This window comes from Lolium rigidum, chromosome 6 (genome assembly GCF_022539505.1).
Source record: "Lolium rigidum isolate FL_2022 chromosome 6, APGP_CSIRO_Lrig_0.1, whole genome shotgun sequence".
Taxonomy (NCBI): Eukaryota; Viridiplantae; Streptophyta; class Magnoliopsida; order Poales; family Poaceae; genus Lolium; species Lolium rigidum.
Window position 1 is genome coordinate 114,476,330 of NC_061513.1, and position 12,823 is coordinate 114,489,152.

Genomic DNA, 12,823 nt, shown 5'->3' on the forward strand with positions numbered 1-12,823 from the left:
CTGATGACACCATTCTTTTTCTCGAGAAAGATGTGGAGATGGCTAGGAATTTGAAATGGCTTTTAACTTGTTTTGAATAAATGTCGGGCATGCGCATTAATTATCATAAAAGTGATCTTCTTACTATTAATGTGGAAGAAGATGAAGCTAGAGTGTTTGCTCAAATCTTTGGGTGTAAATTAGGAGATTTCCCTTTTATCTACCTTGGTGTGCCTTTGCATTTCTCAAAGCTAAAAAAAGAGGATTTACAACCCATTTTAGATAAGATCATTAAACGGATTGCCGGTTGGCGAGGTAAGCTGCTTTCTTACAAAGGCAGACTGATCCTTTTACAAGCATGTGTTGCTAGCATCCCTATGTACTTGTTATCTTTCCTCAAATTTCCTAAATGGGCTATTAAAGCGATTAACTCACAAATGGCTCATTTCTTTTGGAATAATGTTGGGGATTCTCATAAATATCATCTGGTGAACTGGGATTTTGTATCCCGTAAAAAAGAATATGGGGGCCTTGGTATTCAAAATATGAGAGATTTTAATCTCTGTCTGTTGTCGTCTTGGATTAGGAGATATCATTTTGATAACAATAAAATTTGGAAAATGATTGTGGATTATAAGTATAATCTTTCTCCTAATATCTTTAATGCTAAACCTGTACACTGCTCCCCTTTTTGGAAAGGGGTTATGTGGGCTGCTTCATCAGCTAAGGTTGGGTACAGGTGGAATGTTGGTAATGGTAAAAAAGTTCTGTTTTGGGAAGATACATGGATTGGTCATTGTTCACTTGCTATTCTTTTTTGGGATTTATATGTTATAGTTAATGAACAGCAGAGTACAATTGCTGATGCATGGGACGGTTCTAATCTGAAGTTTACCTTTAGAAGAACGGTATCCCAGGTCCTATATGATAGGTGGCTTGATTTGGTTGCCTTGGTGCATACTGTTTCTTTTTCCGATTATGATGATTGCCCAATTTGGATGTTCCATCCCTCTGGTTCTTACTCGGTTCGATCTTTCTATGGTATTGTTAACAATGGTGGTGTGATTCTGATCCATACCCCAGCGGTTTGGAAACTTCATATTCCTCCTCGGATTCATATCTTCTTGTGGCTGCTTGCAAACGACAAACTTTTGACAAGATATAATCTTGGAAAACGCAGACATGTGGATGATTCCACCTGCTTGTTTTGCAATGAGCTGGAATCATCTTCACATTTGTTCTTTGAGTGTGTAGTAGCTAGATACTTGTGGGAAATTATTTCTGACATATTTGGCAAGAAAATTGGGGACAGTTTTGAATCTATTGCTAGATGGTGGATTAGTGAAGATAATAACTCTGTCTTAAATATCTTTTCCTCGGCTGTGCTCTGGACCTTATGGTCTACTCGTAATGCTATGTGTTTCCAGGGACTGAGTTGGCCAGGTGTCAGAGAGCTACTAAGAAAAACTGCTGTGTTGATCAGAAGCTGGCGCCTGTTGTGTTTGGACAAACACTCGTCCCTTCTGGATGCAAACCTGATGCGGTTGGATCATCTTCGTGGGGAGCTCTTGCGGATAGCTTGGATATGAAATGTCTGCTTTTGGGGATGTCTGGCAAAGACCTTTCAAGCCTCGACCGCCACGAGAGCCGTTCCATGCTGGTACTAGGAGATAGCCTGTGAGAAGTGTTTGCCATTTGGTTCCCCCCAGTTATGTAATGCTCATGTGGCTATCTTCAGATGGTGCCTCCCAATTTTCTTTTTAGTTTGTAAGACTATGCCTTAACTGTTGAGTTCATAGCTCGCTGGATCCTTGTGACTTTGGTTGCATTTTAATGGAACCTGGGGGTTTCACCCCTTTTTATCTAGAAAAAAAAACCCAATGATTGGAGCCCGCCGGAGTAGATAGTGGAGATGCATGTCTATCTGCGGGTGAAACACGACGCCGGTGAAAATCGATCGTGCACCTTTCTTTTCTTTTCTCGACGTCGGTCCATCATTCGTTCGCCAGTGGAGTGGACGAATCACCAACTAAGTAAAGCTGCTGCCCTGTTAGAAACAAAGTGGGGAATGTGCATTGTTTAGCTTGACACTGGTTGGTTAAGCAAAGATGTGATTAGCTGGAACAACTGCGCGTAAGCTGATTGTGGACGAGAGAGACAGAATCACATCAGATCAGGCAGTGTCCGACCTGACTGCTGACTAGCTGCACCCTTCAGCGGAATGTCCAGCAATGAGGCTTCCCTTCCAGATGCAATCTAGCCAAGCCGCGCGAGATGGAGATCGATCGGTCGATGGCTGGCGGTGGTTGGCTAGATCTTGAACAGCCGGCCGCCGCGACTTCTCTAAAACCCTGATAATACTCCCTGTCTGTCCCGGGCGAGCGATGGCGCGATACAATCACGCATGGCAGAGAGACGACGATAAACTAACCCGGCGCACCACCTGGCGCTCGCCGATTCGCCGTGTTGTTTCTACGTCACTGCTGATAAGATCGCCTCCCACGGAACCAGAGGCAATCATTGACAAGTGTGGTGGAGTTCAGCATTTTTTTTTTTGCGAAATAAAGTATAGACGTAGACGCTCACATATACGCACATACACTCACCCTTATGAAGGTACGCACGCACACCCTACTCCTATGAGCCCATCTCCGAGAGACTGCGTCTAAGAAACTTCATCCGACGGGTCTTGAGATTCACGAAATCACCACAGGCGCCTCGCTGTCGACGGGAACGCCGCCTTCCACTGAAGAATATATTTCGCCTTTAATGAGACACTAAAGTGTCAAACCTGTGGTTTGAACTCTAGTGGGCTGGCGGTGTCACTACCCTCCCAACCATCTAACCACAGGTTCTTCTCAAAAAAAAAAAAAAAATCTAACCACAGGTTGGTTCGGAGTTCACCATAATTGTTCCCTCTAATCTTCTGCTCTTTCACTGCAGGCTCTGTATGTGCCACAGACCATCGGTTTTAAACGTTGACCAACAGAGAAAGATTTCCTTCCATAGCTATACGTTATTAGATAGATGCTGAGACCTCTCCAGCAGCGAAATTATACGCACTAGATAACACCACATTTAATTCGGTCCCTTTGGGACTCGAACCCAGGTGAGCTGGCTGCGCACTCAGTTCTCAGACCATCGGTTTTCACATGCCAACTGACGGATATTCAGTGCATGTTATTTACCGTAAGCTCATTCTCGCTGAATTCACAGCTTCGATTCCCTCTGAAAAAATTCAGAGCTTCGTTTAAACCAGGATGTATCGTCTCGCTTACTTGTCTGCTGACGCCTAAGTCATCCATGTCTTTGTTTTGATCATAATTAGCGTGAAGCTAGCGCTGATGGTGTTGTCAACACAAGAGACAAAACAGTAGCACTGGTTTCAGCCATGATCGAGTTGCATGCATGCAGCAAAAAAAAAATTAAGGTAAGCTAGCCTGGAACCGGATCATCGGCGCTTTGTCTGTTTCTAAACTAGGTGCACGGAATGGTTGAGACAAGACACATACTCTATAATGTGTACACATAATTTAAAACAATCAGAAGGCTCCAGATCTGGGATTCAAACAACGGAGCTGTAAACCCATTGGCAAGCACTATGCTCTATCCTTTGTCAAACAAAGGGTCCGCGAGATGTCATGACAGGTGTAGGAGCCAAGCGCGACATCTCGCCATACAAAATTCAAGTGCTTTTGGACTCTGGAACTCTAAAGTATGGCCGGGGATTAATTAGCTGCCGATGGACTTTGCGGACCTGGCATGTTGGTGGTGCCCTTTGCACAGAGATGATTAAGTACAGTATCACTAGCTGGTCGATTTTGATCGGTCCATGGCACACCAACAAGTGGAAGCAAGCTCAGCTAACTGGATTTGTGCATTGTAATTAAGCAACTCTTGGCAGGGTAGCCTTTTAGTAGTATTTGCTCATGGACAGCGCCATTTTCAGAATGCGGATGGCTGAATCCTGTTCCCATATATGAAGAAACAGTGACCCGTTAACCTTTTGTTAATCTAGGCCCAACAAAGCGGCTGATAAAGATGGCGTTGAAACATCAACGGTTGATTCAACACCATTTCCTGTTTTCCTATAATAAAGTATGATCACCAAAGACAAATTTAGAACCGATCAGTCACGATGATCTCGTCGCGAAACAAGGAAGGTTCACATCAAACAGTGTATCTTTTTTCCCAGGTAAACACATCAGAGACTGTAGCTCGATTGAGTGATTTATGGCCAATCGACGGTTCCAGGGATCCGGAGGTTGCGGTGTCAATTCTGCCTGGGACTACAGTGGACTAATAAGACCACGCCCTTGAGCCCATCCTTTCATCTGCTCGACTGTTTCGATGCTTGATAAATTCATTTCCAAACGACAGATGGTGGAGGAAAGAAGTTGTCTGCACGGATCGAATTCTTTTTTGCCAAGAAAGACTGAGCATGTGGGTCACAACACGCTGCACGGCAGCACGGGTGACCAATTTTCAGTGTTCGTCACTGGTCGGATCAATCGAATTGTAGCAAACTGATGTTACATGCTACTCTCGGCATCACCGGAGGCATTTGAACTTTTCACGAGTAGCCAGGCGGTCTCAGTCTTCTATTTTTCCTTGTGCTTCTTCTGTAGTGGTTTTGGTCATGTGTCTCTTTCTTTGTGCAGGAGGCTCTGTGAGTGTGTTGTAATCGGTCTTGTACCCCTTGTGGCTTTCTTTCTTTCATCTTCCGACGATGATGATATAATTTTTTTGAGAACTCGCAGGAGATCTGCGGTCATTATATTAAGCTTAAGGATAAAGGATCCACAGATTACAGAGACGGCTGCATGAACACCCATGGCGGGACGATGATGATATAATAACATGTAGCTCTCCTGCATGGTTCCATAAAAATAGATTGGTAACTACAGAGTACAAATGGTTTTGTTAATCTAGGCCCCACAAAATGCAGCACAAAGAAATTTTAATGGGCCCCAACGGCGTGCTCGCGAAGCCTGGCAACTTTGCATTTCTTTATGTTTTTTTGGGGGAAATGGAAGTTGCCATCTAGGTGTTGGTTCTGGGGCCAATAGCTCCTATGCGACACAGTTGAGTGAAATTCTCCACGGTGCGATGTTGTTGGCTCAAATAGCTACCATGCGTCGTTTTTTATGCTTCAAATAGCTCGCATGCGATAGGCAGCGACGCGGGTTAAGAAACTTAGTTAGGATGCGATTAGGTTAGGACAGTGAGGGTTATAACAAGTGGGGTCCACCTGGTCCATGTACGGCAGAGTCAACCGTTCACGAGTGAGGGTCCCGCATGTCTCAACGGTCCGCTCGACTCGCGCGTGGTGAACCGGGAACGGCGGCGAGCGGCGGCGCCACGGGCTTCTTCTCCGACAGCGGCCCTTTTTCATCTCGGCGGCGGCGGAGCGTCTATCTCGGCGGCGGAGCTATTGCAGGTGAGTAATTGCAAAACCCAAGTCTCATACCCCTGGATCTTGGCCTGATTTTCTTTTTTGTTGCCGATTTAGAATCTGCGTATCTGGGCGGATCGAGAGGAGCGCGGGCTGAATCGGATGGAGGGACGAGACGGTGCTTCAAATCGGTAATGCGCCCCTTCTTTTAATGTTATCGTTATCGATTTGGGGCCGATTGGGGGATCAATTGCTTACGCCGCCGCTGCCCACCATTGACGGGGGAGATGCTTGCGCCCGATTCTGCCGAGCACATTCGCAATTAGAGTCGAATTTTTTCCATGTAAAGCCAAGTTGAGTGATGGAAGCGTCCAAGACATTGCAAATAGCACCGTGAGGTTGGCTCTTGATCTTGAAGATGTTGATCCGCGAGAATTGGAGGGAAAGGAGGAGGAGGCCGTGCGCAATCTGGTGGAGAAGATAGGGGAGAAGATTGTTTGGGGTCCCGAACAAGAGGTGTATCGTGCTACGGTTTGACAACTATAAGGGTGAATATGTGAGAATTGAAGATGGAGAATCTATGGTTGCTGAAATTGATCGTCAAGAAGGGTGGGAAAGCAATCAAGTAAGTTTTCATGCAGAGCTTATTGATCTACAAACAAATTCAGTAGTAGGTTATGTGCCATCAAAGATGGCTGCACGGATGCAAGATGATGAGTGGGCTTCACAAAGGAGGGGGCAGATGTTGGCATTGCTCATCGAACCGACAATAGTAGCTGAAGATATAGGGGCTGATGCAGATGCGAGAGGAGGGAAACCATGGTGCTCAAAAGATTGTCGTTGACTGGAATTTAGTAGAGTTAAATGAAAAAACAGATTTAGTCATTGCACCAATATACGACATTGAAATGGCCAAAATGTTTGGCATTCCGAGTTGATGATAGAGATGAAGGCCGTGCAAGCGAGGATGACAGTTCTTTGCCTGCAGATGGTAACACAAATGCAGGCCGTGGAAATGAGGATGAAGAAGACCCGATGAGACAGTGCCGCGATGATGTGGATGATGCAAATGACAATGAGCTGAGTCTGTTTGTATGACAAAGAGAACCCAGTAGTTGAGGTTGGAAAGTTGTGGCCAAATATGAATGAGTTTAGGATGTCTTTTAGGACCTATGCAGTGAAAAAGAGTTTGATGCCAAGACTATGTGGACTGATAGGAAGAAATTTTATGCTAGGTGCAAAGGCTATGATGGTGGTGGAAATCCATGCAAATGGTACATATCTCGCAGGACTACAACCCGATGGCGAGTACAGATCGGGGTAAATCAAATACCAAACCAGCATACATGTATGACCACTTCACAGAGAGTTTCAAATATGACAAACCAGCTTTGGATTACAGAGAAGATTACTCCTATTTTAGCAAAAACTCCAAACACTACAGCAAAAAGGCTTAAAGTGGACTTGGAGAAGCTATACCCCATCAAACCGAAATATACCACGAGTTTGGAAGGCAAAACAAAGGGCAATGAAATCATTGTATGGTGACTGGGCAAATACATTTAGGATGTTGTATAGCTTTAAAGCTGAGGTGGAGAAGAGGTCACCTGGAAGTGTGGTGGAGATAGATACGAGAGGTTACGGAGGATGGCGGTGTTTACTTCAGCAAGTTTTTTATGTGTTTGAAGCCTTGCATAGATGGATTCAAAGCGAGGATGTCGTCCATATTTGAGCATAGACTCTTCTTTTTTGACTGGCAAGTGGAATGGTCGGTTGGCTGCATGCAATGCTTTGGATGGACACAACTGGATGTTCCCAATTGCAATTGGATCTGTTTCAATCGGAGACGGAGGCAAGGCTGGACATGGTTCATGATGCAAGCGAAAAGATGCATAGGGCCGTTTCACCTTTGGCCATCCACACGGATGCATGTAAAGGGCTGGAAAATGCTTTGTAAAAAATGTTTTCCCCCATGCTGAGCGAGAGAGAGTGCTTTGGACATATGTGGATGAATCCGATAAAAAAATTTAGAGGAGATGAATTTGGGCGCATGTGGCCGGCGGCAAGAGCTTACGGACCACGGACACATTCCTACCACCTTGGTAAGATCATGGAAGCTTGTGCTGACAATGAATTTGCCTCCGGTTGAACACATACCATTCTCTATTGTGGTACGGATCAGGTTTTAATACGCAATAAAATGTGATCACATCAATAACAACTTGGCGAAAGTTTCAACAATAAAGTGAAAGATTTAAAAGATTTGCTCGTGCATGACATGGTGGACCAAATAAGGATCATGATCATGCGTTTGTGGGACTTGAGAGGAAGACTTGGTGATATGTTGGAAGGGGACAAGCTTCCGAGCAGTGGTACGACGAGTGGTCAACAAGAGTAGAAACCTTTCACATCTATCCGTTGAGAAATCCTCCTTATTTGATGCTGAAGTTAAAGATGCAAGGAGTGTCAAGAGGCATGTGGTAAACATTGAGTTGCGGAGTGCACTTGCCTAGAGTGGCAACACACTGGAAAACCATGTGAGCATGCCATAATTTTTTGGCATCTAAACCCGGGTTAAATATGCACCCATATTTGCATGAGTATTACTCGAGTACAAAAGTTTAAGGCTGCATATGCAACTCCAATTCCAGCCTTGGTCGACCAATCTCGGTGGCCTGAGGTGGATATAGAATTTACATCGTGTCCCCCTCGAGTAAAAGAAAGGCTGGGAGGCCCAAACGGAAGCGGATACAAAGCTTGGTTTGAGAAGGGGGTTGTAGTAAGAAGGGGAAAAAGGAAAAACCGAGAAAAGCCTAAAAGGGCTCAAAAAGGTAACAAAAACAGGTGCAAGTTGTGTGAGGAACTTGGGCATAGAATTGGTTCCCCAAAATGCCGTTACACTCCTGTACAACCAAAGTATGTTAATGTTAATTCTCCAATTTATGTACCTTGTTTCATTTGCTTATTTCAGGTATCTAATTTATATCCTTGTTCGGGAGGAAGCGTGGAGAAAAAGCCCCACCTCTTGTTGTTGAACGAGTGCTTGGCCAATGAAAAAGCCAAGACTCAATGGCTATAGAAAGAAAAGAAACGAGTTTGGTCAATGCACCGGTGCCGGATGAACCTGTTTCGAAGCTACTTCTGTTGCCTCAACCAGATTTGACTATTGACTTGCCAGATGAACCTGTTCTGGAGGTTATGATGAATTCTGAACCTGTTCTAGAGGTTGTGCTCAATTCTGAAGCTCAGGAGGTTATGCCCGATGTGCCTGTGGCTGCTGATGTGCCTGTGCCTCAGGAGGTTATGCACGTGCCAGATTTTCCTATGGCTGCCGATGTGCTTGTGCACGTGCCGGATGTGCAAAAGATGAGGGGGCCTAGTGGTTGCGGCAAAAAGTTCGGGAGTATGAACAAACTATGCTATGGTACTGCAATGAGAAGTGGTAGGAAGAAGCAGAAGAAATAGTTTGATGTAATGGTTTTAAACTTATGTGCTATGGTGTGGAAACTTATTATTTGTAATTTGAATAGATTTCAAATTTGAACCAATTTCAAATTTGAACCAAATTTGAAAGTTGACATCATTTTTGATGTTGCAATGCTATTTGAATGTTATGCACTAGTTTGTTATAACTTGTTAATCAATTGGACAATTTTGTGGAGTAACTCATTTTCATCAGTTTAATGAAAGATGTGTTCAAAAACGGCCTCCGGGTGAGGGTAAACGACCCCATTTCTAAGCAACTTTTTTTTCAACCTTGTCTAAATCATCTTATGTTACTTGAGTTGTTGCTAGATGATATAAGAAGACAATGTGAGCAGGATTCATATTTTTTTGAATTTTTTTGAATTTTTTATCCTCATTTCAAATCTGGTCAAAGCTATGGTTTGACTAGCATTAAAACATGGTCAAAACACAAAATTGAGAAATGAAGCATGGATCCTTCTTACTTACACCTAAATGAACCTATTTCCAAGTTTTGGTTCCATTCCATGATTCAAAGTTCAAACCCTTCTCTCAAATCCTCGACTTTGTACGGCAGAGTTCAAGATATCACACTCTGTACACATGATTTTTTCGTTACAATGTATCTACACCATGTTTATCAACTTGAGTTGTTGCTAGATGATATAAGAAGACAATGTGACCAGGATTCATATTTTTTTGATTTTTTTTGAATTTTTTATCCTCATTTCAAATCTGGTCAAAGCTATGGTTTGACTAGCATTAAAACATGGTCAAAACACAAAATTGAGAAATGAAGCATGGATCCTTCTTACTTACACCTAAATGAACCTATTTCCAAGTTTTGGTTCCATTCCATGATTCAAAGTTCAAACCCTTCTCTCAAATCCTCGACTTTGTACGGCAGAGTTCAAGATATCACCCTGTACACATGATTTTTTCGTTACAATGTATCTACACCATGTTTATCAACTTGAGTTGTTGCTAGATGATATAAGAAGACAATGTGACCAGGATTCATATTTTTTTGATTTTTTTTGAATTTTTTATCCTCATTTCAAATCTGGTCAAAGCTATGGTTTGACTAGCATTAAAACATGGTCAAAACACAAAATTGAGAAATGAAGCATGGATCCTTCTTACTTACACCTAAATGAACCTATTTCCAAGTTTTGGTTCCATTCCATGATTCAAAGTTCAAACCCTTCTCTCAAATCCTCGACTTTGTACTGGCAGAGTTCAAGATATCACACTTGTACACATGATTTTTTCGTTACAATGTATCTACACCATGTTTATCAACTTGAGTTGTTGCTAGATGATATAAGAAGACAATGTGACCAGGATTCATATTTTTTTGATTTTTTTTGAATTTTTTATCCTCATTTCAAATCTGGTCAAAGCTATGGTTTGACTAGCATTAAAACATGGTCAAAACACAAAATTGAGAAATGAAGCATGGATCCTTCTTACTTACACCTAAATGAACCTATTTCCAAGTTTTGGTTCCATTCCATGATTCAAAGTTCAAACCCTTCTCTCAAATCCTCGACTTTGTACTGGCAGAGTTCAAGATATCACTCTTTACACCTGATTTTTTCGTTACAATGTATCTACACCATGTTTATCAACTTGAGTTGTTGCTAGATGATATAAGAAGACAATGTGACCAGGATTCATATTTTTTGATTTTTTTTGAATTTTTTATCCTCATTTCAAATCTGCTGGCCAGCTAACCCTAACGACCAATCCGGACCGTCAGCTAACCTGAGGACCAACCGCATTCGTCCGATCTGTGCTTCTAGAAGGATTCCGCGCGGGCTGGCGAGCGTGATCCGTGGGAGGACTAGTTCTCGAATCCGATTGGCTGCCATCTATTCTCTGTTTGGGCTGAGCTCGGATCCTTTTGACCGCCTGGGCCGAATCGTGTCGCCTCTGGAGAGCTGCGCCCGACCGAGCCATCGAGCGAACGCCCACGTCGGCATGCATGTCCCATGCAGCGTCGCAGCACAGACTATTGTCTTGTAGAGTGCAGCCTCCTAGTCTCGGCCTTGCCACTCCTTTTAAAGAGTACACATAAAATACTAGGGGAGCAACGGTAAAACCAACGGTAACAAAACTTACTTTATTTTATTCAACTAATTATCGTCTGTCATAACAAAACTGATTTTGTTTTATCCAACTCTTTTTCATGTGTCTTTCTCAAATACAAGCATAACATACTTAGTTTCTTCAAAATCAAATCATGCTTGTGTGTCATTGCCAAATCCAAACATAACAAAACTCGTTTTGATTTATTTAACTCATTTTCGTGTGTCTTTGCCAAGTACAAACATAACATACTTAGTTTTTGAAATTAGATCATGCTTATGTGTCATTGCAATATCCAAACATATGATAACTCATTTTGATTTATCCAAATCATTTTGGTGTGTCTTTGCCAAATACAAGAATAACATATTTAGTTTCTTGAAAATCAAATCGTGCTTGTGTGTCATTGCCAAATCCAAACATACCAAAACTCATTTTGGTTTATTCAACTCATTTTTCGTGTGTGTTTGCCAAATACAAGCATAACATAGTTTCTTTAAATCAACTCATTTTCGTGTCTATTTTACAAACTCATTTTATTTTAGTCGATTCATTTTCTTAATACTCTACTTTAAGTGCAAACGGTCATGTACAAACATACACAAGCAAATCCAAATCAGAAGGGCATCTTTTTCAGCCCTGCCCGCGTAGTACCGTAGCTATTTATTACGTCTCGGACCCGTGTCGCCCGTCGGTGTCGCGGTGCGGGGGAGGCGTGCTCTCTTTTCGGCGGGCGCAGCACACATTGGCGGGCGGTGCGGGCAGACGTGCCATCGTTTCAGCAAACACGGGCATGCAAACGACCACGGGTCATGCTCATCCATTTAATTTTCTCACACGCCCCCTCCCCTTCTCCTTCTCTTTCACACGATGCCTCCGTCCACTCCCCTTCCTCTGGCTATTTAAGGGCACCCATCGCCTTCCTCTTCGCCACTCACCACTACTCTGCCCCTCCTTCTCTCAAGCCGCAACCGTCCTATCCGTGCCCTAGCCCTAGCCACCACCAAGCCCATGGCGTTCACCCACCCAACTTACCGTCTCCCGGCGACCGTCCCGGAGCGCGAGTTCCCGGCGGGAGTCATTGTGGAGAACCAACTCCGTGTGTGGACCATTTCTAGGTGGAGGACCGGTAGGGAACTTGCGGAGGTATTCCTCTCGCAAGGCTACCGCCACCTCAACCTTCCTCGCGGCGCGCCGCCCATGTTCCACCTCGACGGGTACTTCGACGGCGCGGGCAACGGTCAACTCCGGATCGGCCTCACCGTCCGCTTCGTCAACCCCCACGACGCCTTCTTCCTTCTTGGTAAGGTGTTTTGGTGTGGATGCGAGTTCATCGCATTCACAACCTACAACATCTTCACCAATTTCACTGCAATCTTCCCCTCTCTCGGGAACATGCACTCCCTCCCCTACAACTTCCACTACCCGCCCACCACCCCCATCACCATCGAGGAGGAGGAGGAGTGACCACCGGAGGAGCCAAGCCAAGGAGGAGCCAAGCCAAGGAGGAGCCAAGGAGGAGCCAAGGATGACGGCGTCGCGTCTTCTTTTAATGTTTTCTAGTTTTTATTATCTATTGTCGTTGTGTGTGTTTTTATCGTGTGAGTTTGTATCGTGTGAGTTTGTACCGTGTGCTTCCTTGGGCATATATGCCCCACTTTATCTATTCTATTTAATTTCAATGTTTTATGAGTATTCTTATTTAATTTTCATGTGGTAAAACATTTATGCATTTGGTAAAACATTTGTGCATCACATTGCTCAATCCTAACCCTTAAACATCTACAACTGAGAAAAGAGTATCAAATGAAAAACCCAGGCCGTGCTTTACATTTAACTTAACGAGCCGGGCCACGGGGTTAGGTCTCAATCCTTTTTTTTCGTTTACGGACG